The sequence below is a fragment of the Sorex araneus genome, chromosome 1, assembly GCF_027595985.1.
Source record: "Sorex araneus isolate mSorAra2 chromosome 1, mSorAra2.pri, whole genome shotgun sequence".
NCBI classification, from domain to species: domain Eukaryota; kingdom Metazoa; phylum Chordata; class Mammalia; order Eulipotyphla; family Soricidae; genus Sorex; species Sorex araneus.
The window spans coordinates 293,243,298-293,270,678 of NC_073302.1; the positions used below are offsets into that span (position 1 = coordinate 293,243,298).

Consider the following 27,381-nt stretch of genomic DNA (forward strand, 5'->3'; position numbering starts at 1 on the left):
TGAAGAGAAGGAGGTGCTCATTAATCTTATTTGGGGAGTTATTTCATGTCATGTGTACACTAAATAATCACACTTTGGGCCTTAAACACTGATATATTATATGTCAATAGCATCCTAACAAACTGAAAACAATTTTAAAAAATTGGTTGAAGAAATAATCATTTGAAACTACACCAATAGCAAAGTGTCCCAGTCTTTGAGTTAGGACACCAGGCATTCTCACATGTACTGTAATAGTGACTTTCCTAAAAATCAGCACCAAGCAGAGGAACTTGGGTGACATGACATTTCTTAGCTTTTCTCTGCGGCACCTCAGCACATGGCCAGTCACTTCCTCCATCAAAGTCACGTAGAACAGATTGTCAAAATTCTTATTTTTCAACATTGATCCTAGACCTATTGAATCAGATAGGATACCTGGGGGAGGGATGCTTCTCTCAAAAGAATGTGGATTCTACTGAATCAGATGGTCTGCTCAGATAATCCTTAGAGCCACCCCGGGTGAGACCCACAACTCTATCTTCCTGGGATGCCCTCACACTTCTCGACTGACTATGCTGAAGCTGACACAGCTAGGTTCAGAGTGTGCCCGGATCAGAATCCTTGAGGGCAGTACAAAGTGTGATCACTTCAAGGTCACGTCACGGGGTGGGACCACCTATGCAGTGTAGAAGGAAGCTTTAAATTCCTTCCGCACATAACTCAAGCAAAACTGGAAGGGAGACGATGGAGGGCATAAGTACACAAATCTGTTCTTTCAATGTTCTCCTTCTATCGCCTCCTTTAATCAAGTTGGATTCTTGAGAGTCCCTGCATGTGAACGTTTTCATGCACCTGTGGTTTATGCCTCTATGATTCTTCCTCTGGAGTGGGATGCACATCTTGCTTCGAAGTCTCTGTCTCTCCCTTGAATACTCCACAAGAATCTATCACATGCTTTAGACACATTAAGATCCCAATAAATATCTGCTGCCTAATTAGAAGAGAAATCTGATCAATTAATACTCTGGGGATAAGACGGGGTGAGGTATTGTATGCACTGGCAGCAGGAGATATCGTTACCTTCCCTTGAACTTGACATTAACCTAGATTGTCATGAGTTGCAGGGTCAATGGTCAGATCCTGTATTTGTAGCTTTCATGTGCCAACAATGTAAGATAACTTTTTAAATGATCGCCTACATTTTATTAGGAAAGATTGATGGGATGAAAGGGAAATTCTAATTGATTATATACTACAGCCAATTTCTCCTGCTTGAACAAAGGAGTGTGGCAATAAGTTCATCAATATTGTCTCAGTAATGAAGAAAAATGAATGTAAGAGAACAAAGGTGAATTGTGATGTAATGGCTATGCCTAATTTATTAGGAGAGCAGTCACACATCTGACTAGAAGACTGAAAAATGTTTCTTGGGACTAGCTATTTCTAAACATTTTGAACTATGACCTAACATCTTAACTGGTGAAGGTATAAAATCTAGTTTTTTGGATTTTATATCAGATTGTTCTTATGGTGTGAGAATAAGAGTAGGCTTTTTCTAAGCCTAGTTCCTGGGTCTCTTCATTTCTTCATAATTATCATTTCATTCTATCAAGCAGACATTTTAAAACCTGAGCATTGTTTGAGCTGAACAGAGCTGGAAATTTGAAAGTTGGGAGGGTCTTCCAAGCCTTCTAGAGTCATCTTTATTACTGTCTGGTTTCATCCTAGGATCCCTTTGGCATGGACAGAAGAGAAGAATAGACCAAGACTAGGTATCGAGGAACTCAGAAGCTGGTGTTTAAGAACTGTGGGGAGAAGAAACCCAGGGGGAAATTGAACCATCAGACTCTAGCCTCCTTCTCAAGAGCTGGTGTTCCCAGGTCGTCATTACTATCTTTCCTGATGTTTCCCTCATAGTTGGTACAGGTAAAGTGTTACTGTTACTAAGCCAGTGAGTAACTGAGCAAATGCACCTGCTCCTGTAAGTCTAGCTGAAATACAGGAAATGGTCTCTCCTTAGAATTTGACTGTGTTTATTTGGATTACCACATGCACACGCCCGCTGTTATGGTTCTTTAGTGGGGAGATAGGATGGCAGCTTGAGGTGGACACATGTTGGGTCACTGCAGCAAAGGATGTGGTATTCATAGGATATTCTTTGTGTAACTCTGCAGCGGGGTCCTGTAACCTCCTCTGTTTCTTTCATCACTATACATACATAGTCCATATGCATGTGATGCTTGTTCCTATGTCACCCCAAATTAAACTCAAACTGACATTTCTGATTTCCAGCTCTTTTAACTTTTGGATTTTCTTAGTTATACGAAGTCTTAGTGGAGGGCAGAAAAAGAAGGCATCCTTATTTAATAAGTGAGGACTAAGTTGTGATGTGTGGAGCATCCACATTACTCTAGTAAACAAAACACCGATTTCTGACAAAATGCCTTCCAAGGCTTCCAAAAAGCAGCCTTTGAATGTGTGTGTTTCATTATTCATAAAGGTAATCTTCATTGTTATGGAGTAGAATAATCTGGCTGCTTTTTCTTCTGGTTTTACTATTTGCCTCCAAACTATCTCTCAACTCTTTTGTTCTATTCAAAAAGAAAACAGCACAAGAGCTTTTCCTAATTGACCCCATGGGCAATCAACTCTGGGGGACGACAGTGGGGGTCTCATCTTTTAAAGATGAGGGAATTGAGGTTCGCAGAAGCTGTACAATGCCAACTCTGAAAATGACACTGGGGAGGGAAGATTTTGATCTTTGACACCAATCCTTTCCTTTCCTATCTTTAGCACAACTAGGAAACATTTCTTTAGTGCAATGTGTTCCTACTCTGTGTTTGAAAGTAATCACATTGCTTATGGTCCCGTGTGCAAAAATACTTTTGAGATTCTTATATAATTTATTCTGCTTAGAGTATGTTCCGAGTGACATTTAAGGACTCCAGACAACTCTAATAAGCACCAAATGAGTTCCTAGAGGGGAAAAAGAAAAGCAAAACACTGGGGCTGGAGCAATACCACAGCAGGTAGGGCATTTGCTTTGCACGTGGCCAACCCGGGTTTGATTCGCCGCATCCCATATGGTCCCCCAGCACCGCCAGGAGTAATTCCTGAGTGCAAAGCCAGGAGTAACCCCTGTGTATCACCAGGTGTGACCCAAAAAGCAAAAAAAAAAAAGAAAGGAAAGAAAAGCTAAACACAAATTTCATAGTTTTCTATTCAATGTCTACCTAATGGAGCAGAAATTCTCCACAAAAATGAAATTGAACTTAAGTGTTTTCAAAACTGTACAACACTGCTGAGGGCCAGGGATGGGACAAGTCAATCAAGAGTCCTGAGATAAAATTATTTTCATTGTAAAGTTGTCTTCTTATATGAAACCAGGCCAGTGATAATGGCCAACAAATACCCAATCATTTAGAATTTTGCATTACAACAAAACATGAACGTGATTATTCCGTATAGTCAGACAAAGGGTGCATTTCTCCCCTTTGCCTTTTCCTACGCAAATGTGGGAGATTTTATATGGGATTAAAATATGGGAGATTTTAAGACCGACAAATAAAGCAGGTTTCCATCTTTAGGAAGTTTACCTTAAGCTTCTGCTAAAACCCCTTCGTGATTCACTTTTGTTGCTAAGAGGTGAATGAAAGATCTCACATGCTTCAAAACAAGGTTGCTCTCAATGGCCCTCTGATTATTCTTTGGAAGCACTCTCCCTTGATTGTTTTTCCAGCTGACTCATGCTATGTGCTACTTGATTCATGCTACACCACCAAACCTAGCTGCTAATTGTGCACAATGCCGCTTCTTCCTTAGGTATAAAAGTACAAATTTCTGAGAACTCGTCATTGCCTACCTGACTCAAGTTGTATCAGAACAATTTGTTGAAAACTATCAAGACTAATTCAGTAGTCCTGAAGTTTGGTGATGTCGAATGGCATTTTATGGTACATTTTGCCTGAGGCAGTAGGAGGACAGAACTCAGAAGCTTCCATTGAAAAGAAGGAAATAAATTGATTCTTGTCTAGTTTTTCACTCATTTCAAAACGTTTGGGAGTAAAAGTTCCCTGAGAAGGAACTGAGTCAAACTTTGTCTTTCATACTTCCAGGGAACAACAAGAACATTTTCTTCTCAACCACATTACTCATTTCATCTATTGATACCGTTTTTTTTTTTTATTTGGGGATAAGGGTGTGGTAAGTCAAGCCCAAGAATAACAGAATAAGGGATTCCTTTGTTATAATCTCTCTATGGAGAGATTCAGTTGCATTGAGAAAGAGAAAATTTTTTTTTATAGTTTATTTTTAATTAGTGAGTCAACGTGAGGGTACAGTTACAGATTTATACATTTTTGTGCTCATGTTTCTCCCTTACAAAGTTTGATAACCCATCCCTTCACCATTGCCCATTCTCCACCACCAGTAAACCCAACATCCCACCCCCCCTTCCCAGTCCCGTCTCCCCCCACCCCACACTGCCACTATGGCAGGGTATTCCCTTTTGTTCTCTCTCTCTGATTAGGTGTTGTGGTTTGCAATAAAGGTGTTGAGTGGCCATTGTGTTCAGTCTCTAGTCTATATTTGGCCCGCATCATCTTTCCCCCACATGACCAACAACCACATTTTACTTGCTGTTCCCTTCTCTGAGTTGCCCAGAATGAGAGAACAGCCTCCAAGCCATGGTGACAACCTCCTGGTACTTATTTCTACTATTCTTGGGTGTTCGTCTTATAGTCTATTATTCTATATTCCACAGATGAGTGCAATCTTTCTATGGAGAAAGAGAAAATTTGATGCATACGTTTTGCCAAAGATGATAGTAAGGGATTTGAGATTTTTTTCAGAAATATGGAATTATTTGCAGTTTATAATAACCAGGTTTGATCCTTGGTACCACATATGGCTCCCTGCACTATAGCACTGTAGCACTGTCATCCATTTTTCATCTGTTTGCTCGAGCGGGCACCAATAACATCTCCACTGTGAGATTTGTTGTTACTGTTTTTGGCATATCGAATATGCCACGGGTAGCTTGCCAGGCTCTGCCGTATGGGTAGGATTCTCTCAGTAGCTTGCCTGGCTCTCTGAGAGGGGTGGAGGAATTGAACCCAGGTCGGCTGCATGCAAGGCAAACTCCCTACCCGCTGTGCTATCTCTCCATCCCAGCAATAAAAGCCAGGAGTAAGTCCTGAACACCACTGGGGTATGGCCCCAAACCAAAGTTAATTAATTAACAATAATTTTTTTAAAACCTGGAAACTATCTTCACTTTTCCCATATGTACTATTTCAACCTGAAGGAAAACATAAGAAATGTAATTTTCTAGCTTTATTTACTTTTACGCTTTAAGTTCTCATGAAAGGATTTGACCAGCTGGTTTGGTACATAATGTGAACTAATACGCAAGAATGTTTTTCTTAAAAGTTCATTTCTTCCTCCAGAGGTTGTAGCCATGGAAACATTCAAGTACCTTTAAATAAAATATAGCCATGCTTTTCAAGAAAAAGTTCATGTCACTGTCACTGTCACTCTGTTGCTCATCGGTTTGCTCGAGCGGGCACCAGTAACCTCTCATTGTGAGACTTGTTGTTACTGTTGTTGGCTTATGGAGTACGCCACGGGTAGCTTGCCAGGCTCTGCCATGCAGGCAAGATACACTCGGTAGCTTGGAAGGCTCCCCAAGAGAGGTGGAGGAATCGAACCCGGGTCTTATGCGTGCAAGGCAAATGCCCTACCCACTGTGCTATCACTCCAGCCCTTATGTCACTAACAAAAATAAACATTTTATGAAATGACACAAGTTGACTTAGAGACTCTCTCCTTTTATATAATCATTGCTTTACTTTCCCTTTTTACTCCTGATTTTTAGAAAGCACCACTTTTGTTGCTGTTTTGAATTCATTTGCTGATTCCCTAGATCAGCAATGTCTGAATTTTAATTTTATTTGTCTAGATTAAGCAATCCATTCCAGGTCAGTCATAATAATGTTAAAAGAGCAACACGCTTGCAGTCTACTTAGTAACGCATTTTGACTGGTGTCCCATTTACTACTTAGCCAAGAGAGAATATGTCTATTGCTAGACCCCAGAGGGATATTCTCAGGCTGCATGTAGGTTCTGCCTCTCCTTAAGAGCTAGTAGGAGTCAGCATTATTTTTCCCATTTTGCAGATGAGACTGTTGAGGTCAGAAATGTTAAATTTAATGTCATGCAACTACTAAGTGTTAAGTCTAGGGTCCCCTGGGCCAGCCTGACCTCAATACACTCAGGACCACGCCTCTTGCAGACGATACCCAAAGCATGGGAAGTGTATTCGGATGGATTAGCTTTCTGTGGATTTTTATCTCCACGACCTCACTAGCTGCAACTCTGCCGCCATCCACACAGAGGCCCCTGCTGCTTAGCATTCAGGAGGCCCGGGTTGACCACGGGTACTGCATAGTCCCCTGAGTAACACCAGGGGTGAAACTCCCCCCACATGCCAGTGGGAGGCAGGTAGCCCCTGAGTATCTCCAGATATAAACCCCAAACAAACAAGTGGGGCGTGAGTGCTGCGACCCACAGCAAACCAAAGTAACGCCGTGAGGGACAGTACAGGGGGCAGAATGCTCAACTCGCACTCGGCCTTCCAGGCTTCTATCCCCTGCAGTCCCTGTGGTCACGCGAAGCCCCCCACCCCCACCCCAGTCCCCAGGAGTGAGGTCGGCACAGAGCCCGGAGAACACCCTGAGTATGGACAGCTGAGTATGGCCTCAAAACAAACAAACAAAAACCGAAGAACAGCAAAACACAACCATTAAATTAATTTGGTTTTCGGTAAATCTCAAGTCAAAGACCTAAACAAATGTCTGGCACTGACCAAGTACTCTGAGTCAAGGTTTGTCTGGGCCCACGTGCTGATGGATAAATTTCTTTAGGTGAAATTAGAGAAATATGAAAAAGTGATGCAGAAACAAGGTGTGTGTGTGTGTGTGTGTGTGTGTGTGTGTGTGTGTGCGCACGTGCGCATGTGTGCATAAGTGTGTGTGCATGTCTGTGTGTGGGGGGGGGGGAGTGCAGGGAATGTAAGAATACGCATAAGGAATGAGAGACGCAAGGAGAGAAGCGTGTAGGTTGACCTGTCCCGGCTCCTGTCTGCCTGCCCTGGTGGTTCCTCCCACAGGAATATCAGAACCTCCCTCAGTTCTGCTCAAAGTTCTCAACTGAGGGATTCAAACCCACAGCAGGAATCATTGCCCTCTGGCATTCTTAGTGTCCCATGCTGTTCTCCCGGGTTCCTTTCAGGTTCCTCCCATCCTCCGTCCTTCTCTCCCCTAGCCCCAGTGGAGGCCCGTCTGCCCGGGCAGGTCTGCTGTTCTGAGGGAGGAGGCTCACTAAGCCCTGCACACTCCCGAGTCTCAGCAGCTTGCCTTTGCCGCCACTGTGTCCCCAACCCCGACACCACCCTCGCTCTCCCCTCTTGCAGAGAGTCTCAATGAAGCAAAGAAATCCCTTGTTCCTCTCCGATCTCAGGGCCCTAAACCCTCTAACCTACCACCCTCACTTCCTGCCTTGACTATTGAATGACCCTTGGGACGTGCATGTTTTTTGCATCTTGAAGACAGAGCTGTATCCTGACTGTAGCCCCCACTGGAATGAATGTGGATCTGATTCGGGGTGGCCTGTATCTGCACGGATAGCATGTATTCAGCTTGCCGTAACACCAGGCTTCACAGTTTCACACAAGGGAACATGGGTTTCCTGGGCTTCTTTTACCAAAAGGATGCTAAGCTTTATAAAGGGAATCTCTCAGAATTAAAAGACTCGTATTAGAACCACAGTCTTAGTAAAGGCCCTTCTGCAACTCATCACCTCTCCTTGCGTATATCCTGCATTTTTGTGTGTGTTTTTTTTTAAATAGGAAACAAAATGTTAGAAAAGTACAAAACCGATGATATTAGTTTTAAAATATGTGTCAATAGCCCCCCAATGCCACAAATGGGCTCTAAGCTCCACATCATAGAGCCTGATTCTGTGATAAAGTGGGATCTGTATTAAAGATCAGAGCGCTGTTTGGTGTTTAGAATAATGAAGCTCAGCATCAAGAAAAATGTTCCACCTACCAAATCTGATCTGTGTTAGAAGGCAGAGAGTTGGAGAATTCATCAATTATTTTCCTAATTAATTTACTCACGTGACTATACAACAGACCAACAGTGGACAATAATCAGTTGGTTCAAAACTGGTAAAATCTAGTGATTCTCAAATTTTCTCAATTCATAGTATTCACAGTTGCAATCTCAATAGCTTTCATTTTGCATTGCTTTTGGCTACTTTCTAAATACAAAGGAAGAGCTAGCAGTTACATTTATTATTCCAATTAGATCAAAAACATTTATTCAGGGGCTGCAGAGATAAAACAGAATAAATCTCTTGCCTTATACGTGGCTGGCCCAAGTTTGATCCCTGGCACCGCATATATTCCCCAATCCCCGAGCACAGAGCCAGGAGTAAGCCCAAAGTACCATTGGGTGTGATCCACTCGTCCCCTCTCCCTAAATAACCATTTATGAAGAATGCATTTCCTGTTAACAGAATCTTCTATTGAGATGGTGATGCAGTCATCAGCCCCGATATCAGGCCAAAGATCACAGTTCCTTAGCTCCTCCTCCTCAGTGATTGCTCATGCAAGGGCTTGTTCCTTGAGACAACTGTCAAGAGTGACACCCTGCTCTGCTACAGCCCCTAGAAGTTAGGCTTGGTGGGCATCTACAGTGCGGAAGCTGCATGCTCCTTGTCTTCATCAAAAGTCTCCAACGGCCCATGACATCACTGATTTTCGAGCAGCACTCAGGATGACTCAAAGCACAGTCCGCAAACCTTGGGCAAAATCATTCACACCGCACAAGCATTCATTTATAGAAATAACATTAAATTTTGTACAATCTCAATTGAGGTTTTGAATCAGCTTGTAGAAACATCACTGAGAGAGACAAATAGAGAATTTGTAAATATACATATGAATTTGTAAATATACATATGAATTTGTATGCAATGAAGTATATTATATATAACATTCTTATGAATTTTATAAAAATGACCACAGTTGTGTAACCACGCAGACAACAGCATCCCGAGAGATCCTTTGTGCCCTGCCAGTTCCTTCCCCTGAACTGCATGGCCGAGCTGGCTGCTAGCAATGGGCAGATTTATCTGTTTCTGAACACCTCGTAATTTTTATGGACACAGCCAGGCTTGAGTGTCAGTGGACACAGCAGTTGCTTTGCAGGCACTTTCATTCCTCTTTTCCATTGTTAAGGCAGCAATGAAAATTCACCCAAATTGATCCTGAGGTGAAAGATGGATATTTTTAACAGAGCTTCATCCGGTCACTTTTTGTTTCTCTCTTTTGTTTCAGTTACAAAGTCAAGGCTGATCTGGAACCCGGACCTGAATCTCTGATTTCCTTCCTTCCTTCCTTCCTTCCTTCCTTCCTTCCTTCCTTCCTTCCTTCCTTCCTTCCTTCCTTCCTTCCTTCCTTCCTTCCTTCCTTCCTTCCTTCCTTCCTTCCTCCCTCCCTCCCTCCCTCCCTCCCTCCCTTCCTCCCTCCCTCCCTCCCTCCCTTCCTTCCTTCTTTCCTTCCTTCCTTCCCTCCTTCCCTCTCTCCCTCCCTCCCTCCCTTCCTTCCTCCCTTCCTCCCTCCCTCCCTCCCTCCCTTCCTCCCTCCCTCCCTCCCATAAGATCAGCCAAATATTAGTTATCAGGAGATATACTAATGTAAAACAATTTGGTTCCCAATGTGGACAAACTAGGATATACTGACTGTTCTCAATAGGAAAAAAATGCTAATTAAGTAATGAAAAATCTGCTATACCAGTTTTTGTTATATTTATTTATCTTTCTAGTCACGAGAGATAGTACAATGGGTAAGGTTCTTGCTTTGCAGGCAGTCCACCAGGGTTTGATCCCCAGCATCCCTTATGGTCCCCTGAGCATTGCCAGGAGTGATTTCTGAGTGCCAGGGGTAACCTCTGAGCATTGCCAGGTGTGGGCCAAGAAAACAAAATAAACGAACAAACCCCAAGATAATTTTCTCTAGAGCTCAATCGTTAACTCTCTGCTTGCTCCTTTTGCAAAAAGAGGAATATTTAAGCAGATTTTTAATAGGGTGCTTTTTGATGAATTTAAATTATTCTGTTTAGTGCAAGTTCCAAAGGCAACAGACAGAGCTCCTCTTTGCCTGGAGTTAGTTGCATTTCAAAGCAACAGGCCTTACAGCCCTTCCCTAGCTAATTAAGTCTTCCACTTAGCTATAATCTATGTAGAAAGGGGTACTACCTGATGTGGCATTTTCTTGACATTTCTATCCTAGCAGTAATCATGCTCAGTAATTGTCTCTCCCTCATCTGCAAAACAGAGCTGAAGTCTCAGCTTAGCTGCTGATTTTAATCATAATTCTGTGGAGCCACAAGTGTCACTACACAACATTCCGAGGCACCATTACAAGAGAAATTTTTCCAGCGCATTCAACGGCCAAATTAATTACATTTTTTGTAAAATATAATGTCACTTGTAAGGTGGTTAAAAATGTAGGTTTTTAAAAAATTATATACCAAATGAATTTTCAAAATATTTAAATAGATTAAGTGCAAACCCAGACTAGGAAATCATAGCCTAAATTACTGGGCTGAAAGCATCACCTGAATGCATTAGGCTTCTGTGGAAAGCAAGTACTCGCCTGGTAATTCTAGTAAATGCCAAAACTACCTTCAGATTAACAGCCTTTCTGCTGAAATGAACTAATTCCTTCAAGCCATCGGGGTGATGTGGTACCAGAAGGTTGGAGAATGAGTCCAACCTGGCTGAGAATAATTTATTCCCCCTTGATCTCCCAGGGCCAGTTCTTGCTCACTGTCACACACACACACACACACACACACACACACACACACACACACACACACATACCTCTCCAAGTAACATGGGGAAATGTTCCTGGAGAAACGGTTACTCTGAGATGGAATTCTAAGTGTGAAAAGCAGAGTAGGGGGCTGAAGGGCAGGACTTGCAGCCAACGTAGAAGTGTTGCCAAGTCTGTGATAGTACAGCAGGTAGGGCAGTTGCCTTGCACAGGCTGACCTGGATTCAATCCCCGGCACCCCACATGGCCCCCCAAGGCTGACAGGAGTGATCCCTGAGTGTAGAGCCAGGAGTAAACCCAGGTGTGGCCTCCCAAAAAAAAAAAACAAAAATAAATACATTAATAAAAAACAACTAGCAAATAGAATGATGCTAGGCAAGCACGAGATATCAGTAATTGCTCTGAGAGAGAAGATGCTGCCCACCCTGAAAGGCTCACAGTGGCTGATAGGACAAATGTCCAGGTGCCATCAAATGCTGCGGGCAGGAGTGCTCCCGTAGACACAGACAGACACATGGAAGTTCAGAGGCCCAGGTGGGGCCTGGACTGCTAAGACTGTTCTAGGCTTCTGTGTTAAGGAAAGGTAGGGAGCTGCTAATTTCACAGCAGGGCAAGAATGAGGGTCTAGAGAGTACAGCAGGCAGGGTGCCCCCCTGATACGTGGCTGATCCAGGCTCCATCTCTCACACCTCATAGCATGGTCCCCTAAGCATCACTGGGACTGATCCTTGAGCACTGAACCAGGAATAAACCACACCCCCCAAAAGAAGTGTAGACAAACCCTCATATTATAAAACATGTCACCCCATCTTAATTTCTATGTTCATGAAGAGGAAATAGAGAGAAAACATGCCAGCAAGAAAGGGCCATGCTGAGGTTTGGATCAAGAATCCTATGAGCAAAGCTTCTAGCCCAAGTCCTTTCTGAGATTTGGACTAGGAGGTCCTTGCCCAAATCCTTCAACATACTTAGAATCTTCCCAGGGTACTAAACCATTTAAGGGTTTGATTATTTCAAACAGAAAAATAGCACAGAGAAAGTAATGTAACCTGTTGATTTGGGTGTGGGGGGGTTATCAAAGTTAAACTAATGTTTGCAAAATGCGGATAACGCTATTAAGCATTATATGTGTTTGTTAAAGAAGAAATTCAATTATGAGACTAATATTCACTGTAACTGCATACTATAGTTTTGCCCTTTTGATTGATCCTGCAACAGAGGAAGAAAAATGTGTTGGATATATGAAGTGAACATAAGGGACTGTGTGCAATAGAGGCTCCACCGAGCATCCCACAAGCACGGCAGAGCCTGGCAAGCTCCCATGGCGTATTAGATATGCCAAAAACAGTAACAACAAGCCTCACAATGGAGATGTTACTGGTGCCCGAATGAGCAAATCAATGAGCAATGGGACGACAGTGATACCGTGATACAGATATTAAGTGAAATGGGTATTTTGTTTTCTTTATCTCACTAATATTTCTAAAGATATTTTGAAATCTGTATTATTATTTCTATTTTATGGAAGAGAAAAATGGGAAATAGAAAAGGTAAGTCATTCTAAGGACTTTAATTTGCTGCCAACCTGCTTTGTTGCTTTCCATCGCACCCCCCTCGACAGAGAAGTCTGAGGAGGATACTGAGACCTAAAGTTGGAAAAGAGGGCAGAAAACACGAAGCCGAAAAAGATAAAGATGAAATAGATGGAGCTGAAAAGAAGATGGATGGCGTATTGCTCTTATTGTCACAATCAGTTACACACCTCCCCCAGAAAGAATACAGATTTCATTAAAACCAACCAATGAGGAAAAAGAGAGGCTAAAATGTTGACGTTGACACAAAGTTAGCACACCTCCTCCCACGAGAAAACAGACACCCACCATTATGGTGATGAAAAAGAGAGGCTGAAATGAAAGGAGACAAGAGCAAGCCCGTCTTTATTTCCATGACAACGTACATTAAAGGTCATAGTGGAATCAGAACAAAAGCACCGGAAGTGCAGAGATTCTCATCTGAGCTGTCAATCAACATTCAGTTCTTGTGTGTGAAGAAAACAGCTGTCCGCAACCAGCTTAATTCAATCAATACCATTGTAATGGACTTTCTCACTACCTACAAGGGCCAAGCCTCATGTGTTGTTATCACTATTTATAAAGAATGAGGAGCTTAATTGTCTAGGAGTAATGCCAACTCATTAATTCTGTTATTCTGTGGAAAGCAAAGATACCCTGCTGTTTCACAAATAGAAAAAAAAAGTGCAATAAAGTCCAATTTAATTAAGCAAAATTGCAAAAATACAGGGTGCCAATTTCAAATAATTTCATTTACCTAAATGAAAAGTGTACATTGAGGCAATGTGACAGCTGAGCACAGAACTCAGAGTATCCTCCTGCCCTGATTGTTCAGCCAGGTGATCAATGAGGAGGTCTTGGGGGCCCCCTAAGAACAAGAGGCTGCACGAGCGGTGAGTGGCATCACAGGGAGAGGCAACTGGAGGGGCCCTGGGAGATTCCCCCTCACTAGATCCACCAGGGGCCACTAGGAAAACGGTCTGACTTCAGGTCATGCCTGCAGCTCCTTCTACTCTGCATCTCTGGAGTTGGGAGGCAGATCCTACTGCTCTGACTTAGACCATAGCAGAGGGACCACGCTCACCTGAGATGGCTGGGAAAGGAAAGTGTGACCTGTGGAGAGGACTCAGAGGAGAGGGATGTTGTGGATCTAGTCCCATTAGCTCAGACACTAATGGTGCCCCAGAAAACGCTACACCTTCCAACAGGAACCTTCCAGCTCTGCTCTGGTTGCCACCATATTCCTACTGTCCCAAACATTAGATAGAGCAACAGTCCTCCCTCTATCCTGGCTGAAATTCCTCGGTGATGTCCGACAGCCTCCAAATCTGATGGACTGGCTGCTCAGAAAGGCAACAGGAGCCAGCTCCGCACGCTGCCACACAGTACATACTATCCCATGCTAAGCTAAAGAAACAAACAGAGGGATTTACCACAAATGATGGAGCAAAACAAGGGGAGGAGGGAGTTCAAATGTGAGTAACACAAAGAGTTTAACACAAAACTTAGTGCAATTTGGAATGAAACTGGAAAGCAAACAATGGACAAACAGGGGCAGAGACAATATTAAAATGTTCCAAACAGAAGCTGTAGATTAAAAAATAAACCTTGTCCAAGTTAAAGACCATAATGGAGAAGCTCACTAGTGAAGGAAAGCAGTCAGCCAGTGAATTGGAAAGGATGTTTGGAGAATATTTGTAAGCTGAATAGCAGACAGGAAAAAGAATTGCAACATTTGAAAAAATAGCATAGCATAAACTCCTAAAGATAATATCCAGAGGAGCAAGATTTATACTGCATGGGTCCCAGAAGCAGAAGAAATAGAGGATGGGGCATAAATAATATTTGAAGATATTTTTATATCAGAGATATATTGTATAGCAGAAAATCCTTTAACTTGGGGGCAGTATCTAAGCATATTAATAGAGTCCTAGGAATCCCAAATAAAATAAACTCAAATACATGCTGATACATTATAAAATGTGATAACAACAATAAATAAGGAACAAAATCTAGAAGCACTTAGGGACAAAGAAATTTATGTAAGGAAATCATAATAAGATTATTCAGGAATTTTTTTCATAGAAACAATATAATACATCAGGAAATAGCATTTTAATATTAAAGTTCTAGAGAAAAAGAATTTAAACTGAGAATATTCTTTCCTACCAAAGTATCATTTAAAATAGGAGGGATAAGGCGTTTTATAGATGTGTAAATAAAAATTTAGTAATTCATTACCACCGAATCAGACTTGCAATAGATGTTAAAGAATTTCTCATAAAACATGAAGGGGAGTAGAGACTGGCTGCTTCACATGTGGCTGTGAATTTTTAAATTAGTTCTCGATTAAGCAAATTGACATGCCCCTGTGTGTATGTGGTTTATATTTAGCAAAGGGAGAGTCATTTTTATGTGTGTTGTTATTTTTACAGAATTCAGTCTTGTGTTAAGTGACTTCTAGAAATTAAAGAAACACTCAGACATACAAAAATATCTCATAGCTTGTGTCTTAATATTGTTGCATTTCTAACATGCAGACTTGGATTTAGTTGCTGGCACCTTGACTGCTCCCCTAAGCCCACTAGGAGGGAATGTTCCCCTAAGCCCACCCTGAATGCAGAGCCAGGAGTAAGACCTCAGCATCTTTGGATGTTGCTCAAAAACCAACCAACCAGCCAACCAAAGATGAAGCAACTGCATCAGGAAGTTGTAAGACAATTAAAGTATAGAATTTGAGAGTGGAGGGTGGTGGGAGGGAGAATAAAATTTCAGTCCACCAGAATGAATGTAACATCAATTTTATCTAATCTGGCATACCTATACAATATTACATATAAATTTTACTAAAGCATTAAAACAAAACATGGAATGAAAAGCATGGGAAACTGGAGAAGGAACAGAAACACATTGTGGAAAGATGACACTAGGAGGGAAAAATTGTGAAAAATAAAGGAACAAATCAGGAAAGTATGTATGATAACAAAATGCAATAAATACATACAATTTATTTCAATATATAACTCAGATATTAATAACCTTACTTCATCAATTAAAGTCATAAGTGACAGAATGGATAAAAAAACAAAGACCAATTTTTTTTTTAAATTTTGAACTATACCTTGTCTTTAGGGCCTACTTCTAGTTATGTGCTTGGGGGGTAACCCCCAGAGGTGGTTGGGGGACCACTCACAGGGATTAAATTTAGGCATGTAAAGCATGCACTGTTGATGCTTAGCCCATTGAGCTATTTCTACACCAACAGGAAATACATCTTATCTTTCAAGATAAATATGGGCTTAAAACTAAAGATTAGGAGGGCTGGTAATAGTCCAGCTGGTCAGACACTTGTCTTGCACGTAGCTGACCTAAGTTCAATATGTCACTTGAGTCCTGACAAGTGTGCCACAGAACCAAGAGTAAGCTCTGAGCACCCCTGGGCCTGACCCAACATCCTCCACCACCACCAAAAATTAGCAATAAACTCTTAACTTTGCTCAGTTTTTATTTTAATTTCTTTAAATTTATTTCTACCCTAATTTTTATTATTTTCTTTCTTCTACTGACATTTGGCTCTATTTGTTGTTATTTCCCCAGCTGTGTTAGATCTAAGGTTTCTTTGTTTATCTGTGATTTTTCTTGTTTCTTTATTAAAACAAGAAAAATCGTATTGCTATTAATTTTCTCCTTAGGCTGCTTTTGCATTATTTCATAGGTTCTGATAATTTGTATTTTGATGAATATTTGTCTTCAGGTTCAAATTTCTTTGATGATCAAATAGTTACTGAGAAGCATATTGCTTATTCTCCACATGCTTGAGCCTTTTCCAATTTTTGTGGTTGAGTTCTAATTTTATAGCAGTGCAATCAGAAAAAAATAATTTGTATGATTTCAGTCTATATAAGTTTGTTGATACTTGTTTTATGTTCCAGCATATGTTGCATCTTTGAAAAAGTTCTATGTGCAATTGAAAAAATTGTAAATTCTTCGTTTGGGGATAAAATGTTCATTAGGTCTATTTATTGAAGTTCATCACATAGGATGTTCTTATTTCTTCTGTTTAGTTTATCTCTGTACATTGTCAGTGGACGTTAAAATTATTTACTGTTGTATTGCTGCTGATACCATTCTCTAAATAGATAGTAATTACATAATATACTTTGGTCCCTCTTCATTTGGGGCATGTATTTTAAGACATGTTTTAATAACTGAAATATTCTTATTCTGTCATCTCCAAACATTATAAAATGTCTGGTCCTATCTCTTACTGTTTTGAAAATTTTATTCTTTGACATAAGCATAGCTATACCTGACATTTTAAAGTTATAATTTGCTCAGATCCTAACCTTTAGGACTTTTGTTTTTTGGGACACACTTGGAGGTATTCAGGGTTTACTCCTGGCTCTGCACTCAGAGACAAATCCTGGGGGGCTTGAGGACCATATATGGGGACTAACTGGGGTTAGCCACATGCAAAGCAAGTATCTTACTCCCGCACTATCTCTCTAGTTCCAAGAGTAATTTTTTGGTAATTAAACCTTTACCAGGACTACAAAGAAAAGTTAAAACTCCAATGGACAGGATTAGAATTGAAAAAGAAAAAATTACTAACTGATGCCATAGAAATCAAAAGATCATAAGAAACTACTATGAAAAACTATATATATCAACACATTTGACAACATAAAATATGAGTAAAGTTTTAGATAAGTGCAAGTTAATAAGACTCAGACAAGAAGAAACAGAGAAGTCAGATCAACCAATCACAAATATCAAAACTGTAATAATATGGAAGCAATGATCAAAATGCTGCCCCAGGTGAAAGTTCTGGACCAGGTGACCTTACCAATGAATTTTAACCAAACTTTCACAGAACCTATTCAAAACAGACTCTTCCGAAAATTAAATAAGTAATACAAACACATTTTATATTTGAAGATCAACACTTGCAAGTGAAGCTAAAATTTTCCTAACACCAAAACCAATACAAAAAGGAATTTTAAAGACCAATGTACACGATGGAAACTGATGCAAAATTTCTCAGCAAAATAATAACAAATTTAATTCAACAATGCATAACAAGCACCAAGCATAAAGACCAAGTGAGGTTTATTCCAAACATGCAAAGATAGTTCAACATATGCAAATCAGTCAATGTAATATACTAAATAATGAAAGAAAAGGCTAAAATTATATTATAATATCAATAGATATGGAAGAATTTGACAAGCTTCAGTACCCACTGACAACAAAAACTCTGAATAAAATGGGGACAAGACAGTTTTAAAAGACATGGAACAAGATACTAAGAAATAGAAAAACATGCCATGTTTATGGATGGAAGAATTCAGAAGATTTATGCCCATACCTGTGCTAAGCCATTCCCAGAATAATTGCATGAACAAAGTGTTTCAGAGAAGAGTCTAAGAAATGATCTCAAATTCAAGAATTTCAGCACAAAAAATTCACTCATAAATAGGCTTCAGAATAAGGTTTTTTAATTCCTACAGAAGATTTATTTATCATATTCAAAAGAAACATAACCCTAATTCGATGTTTAGGCTACAAATGGAACTCCCAATCCATTAGCAATTTTTAAATTAGTTTAATTAAGTAAATTGACATACCCCTATGTACATGTGGTTTCTATTTAGCAAAGGGAGAGTCATTTTTATGTGTGTTATTATTTTTATAGAATTCCATCTTGTGTTAAGTAACTTCTAGAAATTAAAAAATCACTCAGACATACAAAAATATCTCATAGCTTGTGTCTTGAGATTGTTGCATTTCTAAAATGCAGAAAAAATCTCATTATTTAAGCATCTTGCTGTGTTTCACTGAATCATCAGCATTGATCACAGATGACATATTCCTAATGCATTAGTGCTGTCCTTCATGGTGTGAGAACATCTACCAGGGAAAAATAGCTTTTTCTTTGTTGAGAAAAAAAAATATTCATAGCTCAGATAAAGAAACCTGAAAATATGTGTTTTTCATCTGCTGGCTCTTTTTGCAGCACCAAATGACATCTGGTAAAATGATTTTTAGACAGTTTTTACTATTCTGTTCACAATAAAAATTACTCAAAACATAAGCTGAATAAGCACAGGCACTTTGATACAGCTTAAATGTTTAAAAGCAGGATAAAAATGGAATGTCAGGCTCCCGTTTCTTTTCCAATAGCTTTGCAAAATATAATTCTGTCATTGTTACCATTTCTGCAGAGTCACTCAACTTCCACTCAAGCCCTAGAGCTACATTCATGACTCCTAATGATGGATCTGTGTGCACATAGAAGGCAGACAAAGCCGAGAAGAATCCAATTTCAAGGCTAGTAAATTAATTTTGCCTGGAGAGGAAAAAAGTTAAAATTTGATTTGTTCCTTAAGGATTCGTTTGTTTTAATGTCAAGTGTAATATAGGCTTGTTAAAAGATGAATCAACCATTGCTTCCTAAGTAAGGTTAAATCATGACCAAACACTGTTCTTATTTTGTACATTTCCATTAGGATCTCTCTTCCTTAAGACCATGGTGAGTAAATTTATTAGCTTGTGTACCCTTTGCTTCCTTGATGAGAAAAAGGAAGATGATCTCTGGTTTCCTGCTGAACCATTACATCTTTTGGCAATGCCTTCTGAAGAACTGGAATGATAATATCTCAACAACCTTGTCATTCATTGAATCAACAGCAAACTCATGGTGTAGTTGTTCTATTTCCATAAACATTCCAAGGCAACATGTTTCAAGCTATGTTCAATAGAGCACTAGTGTTCCATTAAATATTTGTAAGAACCACAAAGAGGGACAAAAAAAAAACGAAACAGTTTTCTGGGTCAAATGAGAGTGTAAAACAATAAATAAAACTAATCAAATGGAATCTTGTTTCCAATTTCTCTTCCTGGATTTTGAAGAATTTTTTAGAATGAGACTTGTGAAAACATTTTTTATCAAGGTATACCTAGCTCAGAGTATTGATTCAAGCAGCAATATTAAGATACTTTTATAGAATAAAACACATATCTATGCACTGAACATCAAATTGACCAAGTTTTGATCCTCCTCCAAAACTGATGGACAGTTTAAACATCGTCTTAAACCTCCCAATTTAACTAGAAGTACTAGCGTCTTTTCAGTTATTCAGATCCCAAATGCTAGAGGCTTCCTCATTTGTCTTTCTATTCCCCACTTACATACCTCCAGTCTGTCCGGAAAGCATTCCTTCTATCTCCATTGCCTAATGAGATGCTATAACGTTCCCCACAACAGCAGCCAACGCCCCCTGCAGATGTGTGTTCACCCCTACCTTAGGTGATGACCAAAACCCCTAAACACAGACCCCCACACCACCCTTCTTACATGGAGTCTGCCCTCTGCTTTCCATGCACTACGTTTGGTCCCTGACAATATAATTCAGATTTTATTTTTTCTCTTGTTGAAAACATTCCAGTGTCTTTCCAGCTCACTCAGAGCAAACCAGGCCCCCCTCCCTCCAAGTTCTTGCCCTGATTTTCACTTTGACCCGTTGCCCCTACCACTTGCACAGTTCCCAGCCCAGGAGACCCTGAACATTTCTCCACACTCAAACTCCCCCAAGGTTCCTTCCACAGAGGGTCCCCTCTCCTGCACTCTGATTCTGAGATACTGGCTTCTCCAGTCTCCATTGCCTATTCAGAGACACCCTTCCTGGCCACCCCTTATCTTATTATTTCCCTGAGATAAAATTCTACTGTATGCCTAGACTGGGGGGGAATATGTTGAATTTATAACACTCTGGAGGATGAATTGCTGAAAATATGGTCATAATGATGAACAGTAATATTTAGGATATGCTATGGAGGCCAACGGTGGGCTTCCTTATGCCAGCTGCTCATTTTAACATAGTTTCAAAATAACCAAGGTCAGCATGACCCAGGTATGGCTGAAAATAAAAACCTGCACTCATTTAAAGCGTGGGCATCCCGGGCCCACAATCAAGTTTGCGAACATCTGCAGGCTCTGCTTCTAGACATGGCTCCTATTTCTGAGTCTATAATAGGCAATTCTACAGTCCCAAACCGGGCAATTATTTTCTACTTTCCAACCAGCACATATTGACTTTTGTCTTTTTCCTTTTGGGGACGGCCACACCTATGTGTAGGGACCACTCCTGCCTCTTTGTTCAGGGGTCACCCCCGGCAGTGCTCAATGTGCCCAGGATTGAACCAGGATCAGTCACATGCAAGGCAAGCACCATACCTCATATTATCTTCATCATATCAAGAGGGTTTTTTTTTTCTGCATCACTCTCTTTTCCTCTCCCTGCTTTAATTATTTACAGCAACTTTCAGCATTTATTTATTTATTTGTGTGTTTCAGCCACACTCGGTGCTGCTCAGGGCTTACTCCTGGTTCTATGCTCAGGGACCACTTTTGGCAGGACTTGAAGGACCAAAATGGATTGCAAGGAATCGAAGCCAGGTCAACCATGTGCAAGGCAAATGCCCTTCATGCTTACTACTATACCATCCCTCCAGCCCCTCAGTTCAGACGTTAATAATTTTTTCTCTTTCATTGATAATTCTTTTTGCTTGTTTGTTTTTCCTCTACTAGAACCACAGCTATATGAGAGTAGAATTTCAGTATTTCAGTTACTTTTCTTTCTTTTTATTTTGTTACTTTGGGATAGTGCCTTTCACCTAGATATTTGGTAAATAATTGCTAAATTAATCAAGATAAACATAACATTTTGTATTTCATAAGAGGTAGCTAGAAAGCCACAGAACGTGTTTTCAGTAATTGGGGGAGGCAACTTCATTGTGAACAGGATAGGAATGAACAGTCTTGTTCCACCGCAGTCCAACACCCATGAGGATAGGACTGGATTTGATCCTCTCTCTGCAGGATCACAGAACTGACAGATCCTACCTCCAAGCCTGGCATATTTTCTCAATGAGATCTCTTCTCACGTCTACTCTAGAACCACACAGGAAAGTACACACCAAACAACGGAGTACACATGAAAAGCAGAAACTCAAATTTCTCTTCAAGACACGCATGTAGAATGGAACATCTGACTCAGATGTGGGAAGGGTCGAGATAGGAAGGAGCACCCCGGTGAAGGCAGTCACTGAATCGGGGTCTTCAGTGACTGCAGCCAAGAGGAAAACAAGTGATGGATGGGTTAGCAGTTGTTTTCTCTGTCTGATGAACTGAGACGAGTGAGGGGGATGGACACAGACAGCAGGGATGGTGACGGAGGAGGCCAACAAGATACGGAGAGGAGCTGGCAAGGTGGTGACGAACTAGGGGCTGGCCAGTCAACAGCCCAGGAAGAATGGAAGCCAGGGATGTGGTGAATGCCCTGCACGGCACAGAGATGAACCAACTGACGTTTTTCTATAAATCTACCCGCCTCTTCCAACCCTGCACAAATGGCTTATATCTGCAGATAGATAGCTTGTACCCGAAGATTTTATCCCTGAGATAAATCATTGCTTTAAAGTATCTGAGCAGATCCTAGTGAGTCAGGCCAACCTGGGGATTCATCGATTGCTCTAGAAACACCGCTGAGATAACTTCTGCTCCCCTCCCCGGATCCCTCTGACGCTGTAGCGATTTCAAAGGAATCTTGGCAGTGTCTCTCCCCTTCCAATGCACATTTTCAGAATTGTATATGCTTGAGAGGATTCACAGACTTCAAAATAACTGAGTAAGGTCTGCCTTCACTGGAATGTATCATTAAAAATTTCAGTGTTTTTGAAGAAAAAGATATTGAAAGTTGCACTTTATAGTTATTATAAGCTTCACTTCACAAATAAAATTGGCAAGCGTGTTTGTGTTTTCTATCTTTACCTCCTATCTACAAAATAATTATCCATCAGTTTTCAGTTTTCCATGAGATTAGAGGGAATTCCATGTAGACTAAAAGAAGGGAGATTTATATTTTATTTTAGCATCCTAACATATTTTCTTTTACTTCACAACTACTCAATTATTTTGTCAATTTCACAGACACTTTACTCCTAATCCCATTAGACAGGAATAATTAACTGGTTGATGAAATTCTATAGCTATTCCTTTAGCAAACAAAACATCATGCCATCTACATGGGTATATATGTATATATATATATGTGCATAATTTTTATATGTATAAATGTGTAATCATTGCATTGGAACTTAAAATACATTAATTTTGTCATAAGATTATGAGTTTGTAATACATATTCTCATTTTCAATGAAAATGATAAATTTTAAATTTCAATAGAAATGGTAAATTTCAATGAAAACTTGGTAAACAAGCAAGCCTTAGAATTTTCTTCACAAAAGTATTTTAAAGCTTTAACTGGGTTTTCTAGTATGGAGCCTCCCACAAGAGTTAATTAGATATTTCACTTCACCTAGCTTTTCATCTTTTTTGGATATAATCCCAAAGTTATTTTTCTGAGAACTTCTAAGTATAAATTTGTGCCAAGTTCTCTCAATTACTCATCCCAAATGTAAGCCAGACTTATTATAAGATTTATAAATTAGTCCCTAAGATAACTGTGTCTCACAGTTTCCTACAAAGAAAAAAAACTTTTGCCAACTTCTTACTTGAGACTAACCTTTTAGAATCGTCTTCTCTATAGGGATCTAAGTATTCTTAGGTGAAACTCAAAACAAGGTTGGTACTAGAGCTGTACCTACATTGAACAAATGATGCCAAGCAAACACAGGCCTAAGAGCTGACGTCTGTCTCAATAAGTGCAGACATAGACCATAATTATCAGCATCTCTATGACATCACAGCCTTTCTTTATCCAGAATCACAAGTAGCTACTACAATGGATGGGCTGAGGTGATTCTTAGAGTTATTCCTGAGATAAAGTCTTGTTTTGTAGCTTATTGTAGGTTAAGTAAAGATAATGTGGGATGCAGACACGGCACAGCAGGTGAGGCACTTGCCTTATACATTGCTGACCTGCGTTTAATTCCTGGGACTTTATACGCGTCCCTGAGCACTGCCAGAAAGTGATCCCTGAGCACAGAGCCAGGAGTAAGCCCTGGACACTGCTGGGTGTGGCCGCCAAAAAAAAAAAAACAAACAGAAAAGAATAGAAAAGAAAGGAGAAGTTTTTAAACAATAAGGATGAATTTTGATTTTGTTCTAACTAAAGTCCATTCATATCCATATCTAAGTCTGTATTTATATCTGTCTGATTCCTGCTTCAACATTATATTATATCAGCAGTGACATAAAAATACATGACTGCAAGGTTCTCGGCACTGCATGAATGCAGGCTCCAGATGCCTGGCGGACTAGCTTTGCATAGGTCTCTGGGGTGCTAACTAACAGCCAAAATTCTAGAAGTGGGAGAAGGCAGCCTCATAAATGAACTACAAACATAATAAGCAAAGGAAATGGCCAAAGCAATCTTAATTATAAGGAACCATATGATTGGATCTGCTATCTGTTGTAGTTCATTTTTTTAAAGCACATAATAAATTAAGAAATGTAAGGAAGGAGAGTCCCTAAAACAGCTGAACTGTAATTTAAGAACAAAAAAATCAAGCCTAGTGCACAAATGCCCATATTAGTAGTCCTGCACTTGTTAAACCCTGCAACTAAAAAGTTGGTCTTGCATCTTTCACAGGTTAATTTATCAGGTTTAGTAAAATACTGAATATAATATGTAAATTTAAAATTATTTTATTGAGTTATCCTCTACATACATAAAAATTGACCATTTAATATATCCATATGTGAGATTTTTTTAATTCACAAAACTGTTCCAAATCATAATCTCCTAAGTGCTATTATATTTCTGAATTTCTTTTACAGCATGACTAAATGATGTCCTTTCAAGAAACAACCTAAAAAAATCATAATATAAAAATTTAAAAATTCAATTGGCAGTAGCGTTTTTAAAGAATGCTGAGTTTGGTTGAATTATTTCAAGGTTAAAGTAGGTACAGAAGGGAAAAAACAATTAAAATATTTGAAATATATGATGTGACACGTATGTATGATCCAAATTCAGAAAAGTTATGGTCTTCCTATTTCCAATCTGACATATAAAATGTTTAAATGCTGCTGTTTCCATATTCACAATTTAGAAAAAAAAGCTAAACAAACTTAAAAATTGACAGCCCTGCTTAGACTACTCTAGATAGAAAGATGCGTCTATTAAATTGGAGGCACTGTCGGGGACAGAGAACCACAGTTCTCAGGAGCAGAAACCCCAACCCGGAGGCCTGCAGAGGAAGCTTGAGCCAGAAGCAGCACCTGAACAGCTACCAGTGGGTTTCCTAAGGTCACTGTGGACTAAGAGTTCAGAACTCTGGGGAAAGGGCGCACATTTCCTCAAGCTTTGTCTTCAGGAGGTTCATCAGGTTCTCAGGGAAAAATCCCTTCTGCATGAAGCAGAGTTTGGGACACGAAGGGACTACTAAGTGAATGATGGCTGGAGGGCTCACTCAGGACAGGAGATGAGTGTTGAAAGTAGACGGTAGACCAAACAAGAAGGCCACTCACTACCTGTATTGCAAACCATAACACCCAAAAGGAGAGAGATAAATTAAAATGGAATGTGCTTGCCACAGAGGTGGGAGGTTGGTGGGGGGGTGGGGGGAAGATGGCGGGAGGGATACTGGGAACATTAATGGTAGAGAATGGGCACGGGTGGAGGGATGGGTTCTTGATCATTCTATGACGAAAATGTAATCACGAAAGTTTGTAAATATGTAACTATCTCATGGTGATTCATTAAAAAAATGCATAGAACTCTTTGGCCTCCTTGACGATACTTGAGTGCAAGGCAAACTAGGTTATCAGAACCTGACCTATTTTGGATCTGCCAATCAACTTCCACGTGGAGGAATGGAAGCACTCAAACCCAGCTCCCTCCACCTGGGTCTAATCGGTGGGGAAGTTGAGAAGTACTTGGGTAAGTTACATGTCAGGAGTACATATTAAAAATATAACATTGATTCCTAAACCTCAGACTAATTTTCCTATTTCCACAACTTGCCACCATCTTATTAGAATTCTTAAGAAACAATGGGACTCCAGTCGAAAGAACTGCAAGTTTCAGAACCTGTTCAAGAAGAAACATGTAGGGAAGCCAAACGTGAAAGAAACAAAAACAAAAAGCCTCTGGGAAACAAACAAAATCAGTGCAAGAAATTCTAATGTGACACCCACCGGAACAGCAGTAAAGAGTGAGTGCTCTGGAGTATCCAGGAAGAGACATAAACTTCATGTGGATGAGCTATATCTATATCCCCAGTTCCTCATTGATAAGGCTTCATGTTTGGCCTGAACAATCATAAGGCTGCAAGAGAGGCTAAAGGGACAAAGACAGTATCAGAACTAGACTCAGATATGGCATACTTATAAAATGACTATTGATGCATTAATGAAAAAGTGGACCATAGACTGGCCACATATGCAAACAGAGTAATAGAAACTCAAGAAAGAATCCAAAGGAAATGTTAAAAGAAACAGATGAATATAAAGAATACCTTTGGTGGTTTCACCAAAAGATCTACATATAGCCTAGAAAGTAAAAATCAGTAAGCTTGAAAATAAGTCATTAGAAACATCCAGTATGGCGAAGCAAAGAAGGACAAAACAGAAAAACAAGTAATTAAATATGCAAAGTGACCAAAGGATTAGCATACATATTTGTTGACTACCAGAAGTGAGGAAAGTTAAAGCATTTCTGACTTAGGAGGTTTCAGAAATAATGATAGTCATGAAAGCACAGATCCAGGAATCACAAGGTAACTACCACTACCCCCTCATCTATAATTTCCAAACAACTTTCAAAGACAAAATCCTGAAAAAAATGAGAGGAAAAATTCTTATTTTTAGGGTAGCAAGGATAAGACCTATACTAAACTTTAGAGATCCTGAAAATGGAAGAATGTAATGAAACGGTCAAGTGTTGAAAGAAAATTAACTACCAATTCAGAAGTTTGAGTTCTGAAAAATCAATCTTTAAAGAAGAAGGGGAGGTATAAATGTCAAATAAAACGAGGAAAAGAGATGCCACCAGATCGCATATAAGACATATTGAAAGAAGGTCTGCATGGCTGGAGAGCAGGTCCACAGGTGAATGCACTTGCCCTGCATGCAGCCTACCCAGGTTGGACACATGACCACACATAGGGTTACCTGAGTCCCACCAGGAGTGGGACTCAGAGCTGTACTTTCCACAGAGCTAGGAGTAAAGCCTGAGAGAAACACTGGGAGTAGCCCAATCCTCCCCCCCACTCACCACCACCAACAATAACAACAAAAAGTATAGAACTCAAGAGAGAATTCAGATGGTAGGTGAGAAACTCATTTTCGCAAAGATAAAGCAGAAGGGCATTAGATTAGCATTAAGTGACAGGGAAAAACAAAATTGGGGAACTTTTGTAGATTAATTGATTCAACTGGTAAAAGTTTGTTGAAATGGTATCGGTAATATATTAGGTGATTCCAGTGGGTGGATGGGGTGAATTGAATGGCAAGAGGTAAGGCGGGACCCGAGGGAGAGACTGAGATGCTAAATTACTTGCAGCACTGTCAATGTTGTGTTATTTGTGTGTGGACTTATAATTGATTATCAGGGCATATCAAAATCTCTCGAACAGGCACAAAACTCTTTGGCTTTTGCTTTATTTCGTCACACCCAGCAGTGTCCAAGGGCTACTCCCAGCCCTACACTCGGGGTTTCTCTCAGAGGTGCTCAGAGGGACAAGGAAGGCTGGGGTGAATCTGGTGGCTTCCGGCGTGCAGAGCACACACTCAGTGCTCCGAGCTATCTCCTCAAGTCCTAAACTACTGACCAAACCTGAAGAATGCTTTATAAAGAGAGGAGAGTAGAATGGAATCCGTCATAACCCCAGAGGAAAGAAAGTAAGAGTGGAAGGTAGCAAAGGAAAGGTCTGTGAAAGGTATATGTGAGGAG

At 40.2% G+C, this 27,381-nt stretch overlaps 1 protein-coding gene across 2 annotated transcripts in view; it reads right to left on the reverse strand.

Moving 5' to 3' along the window:
• Nucleotides 1–27,381, reverse strand: part of FGF14 (fibroblast growth factor 14) — a 622,206-nt gene that overhangs the window by 222,957 nt on the left and 371,868 nt on the right. The window contains exon 1 of one of the 2 annotated variants that reach the window (XM_055135066.1): nt 791–797. The exons of the other annotated variant lie outside the window; for it this stretch is intronic. The gene's annotated coding sequence lies outside the window, so the exon portion shown is untranslated. Of the gene's footprint in view, nt 1–790; nt 798–27,381 lie in introns of those variants that run through there. 2 annotated transcript variants of the gene reach the window in all.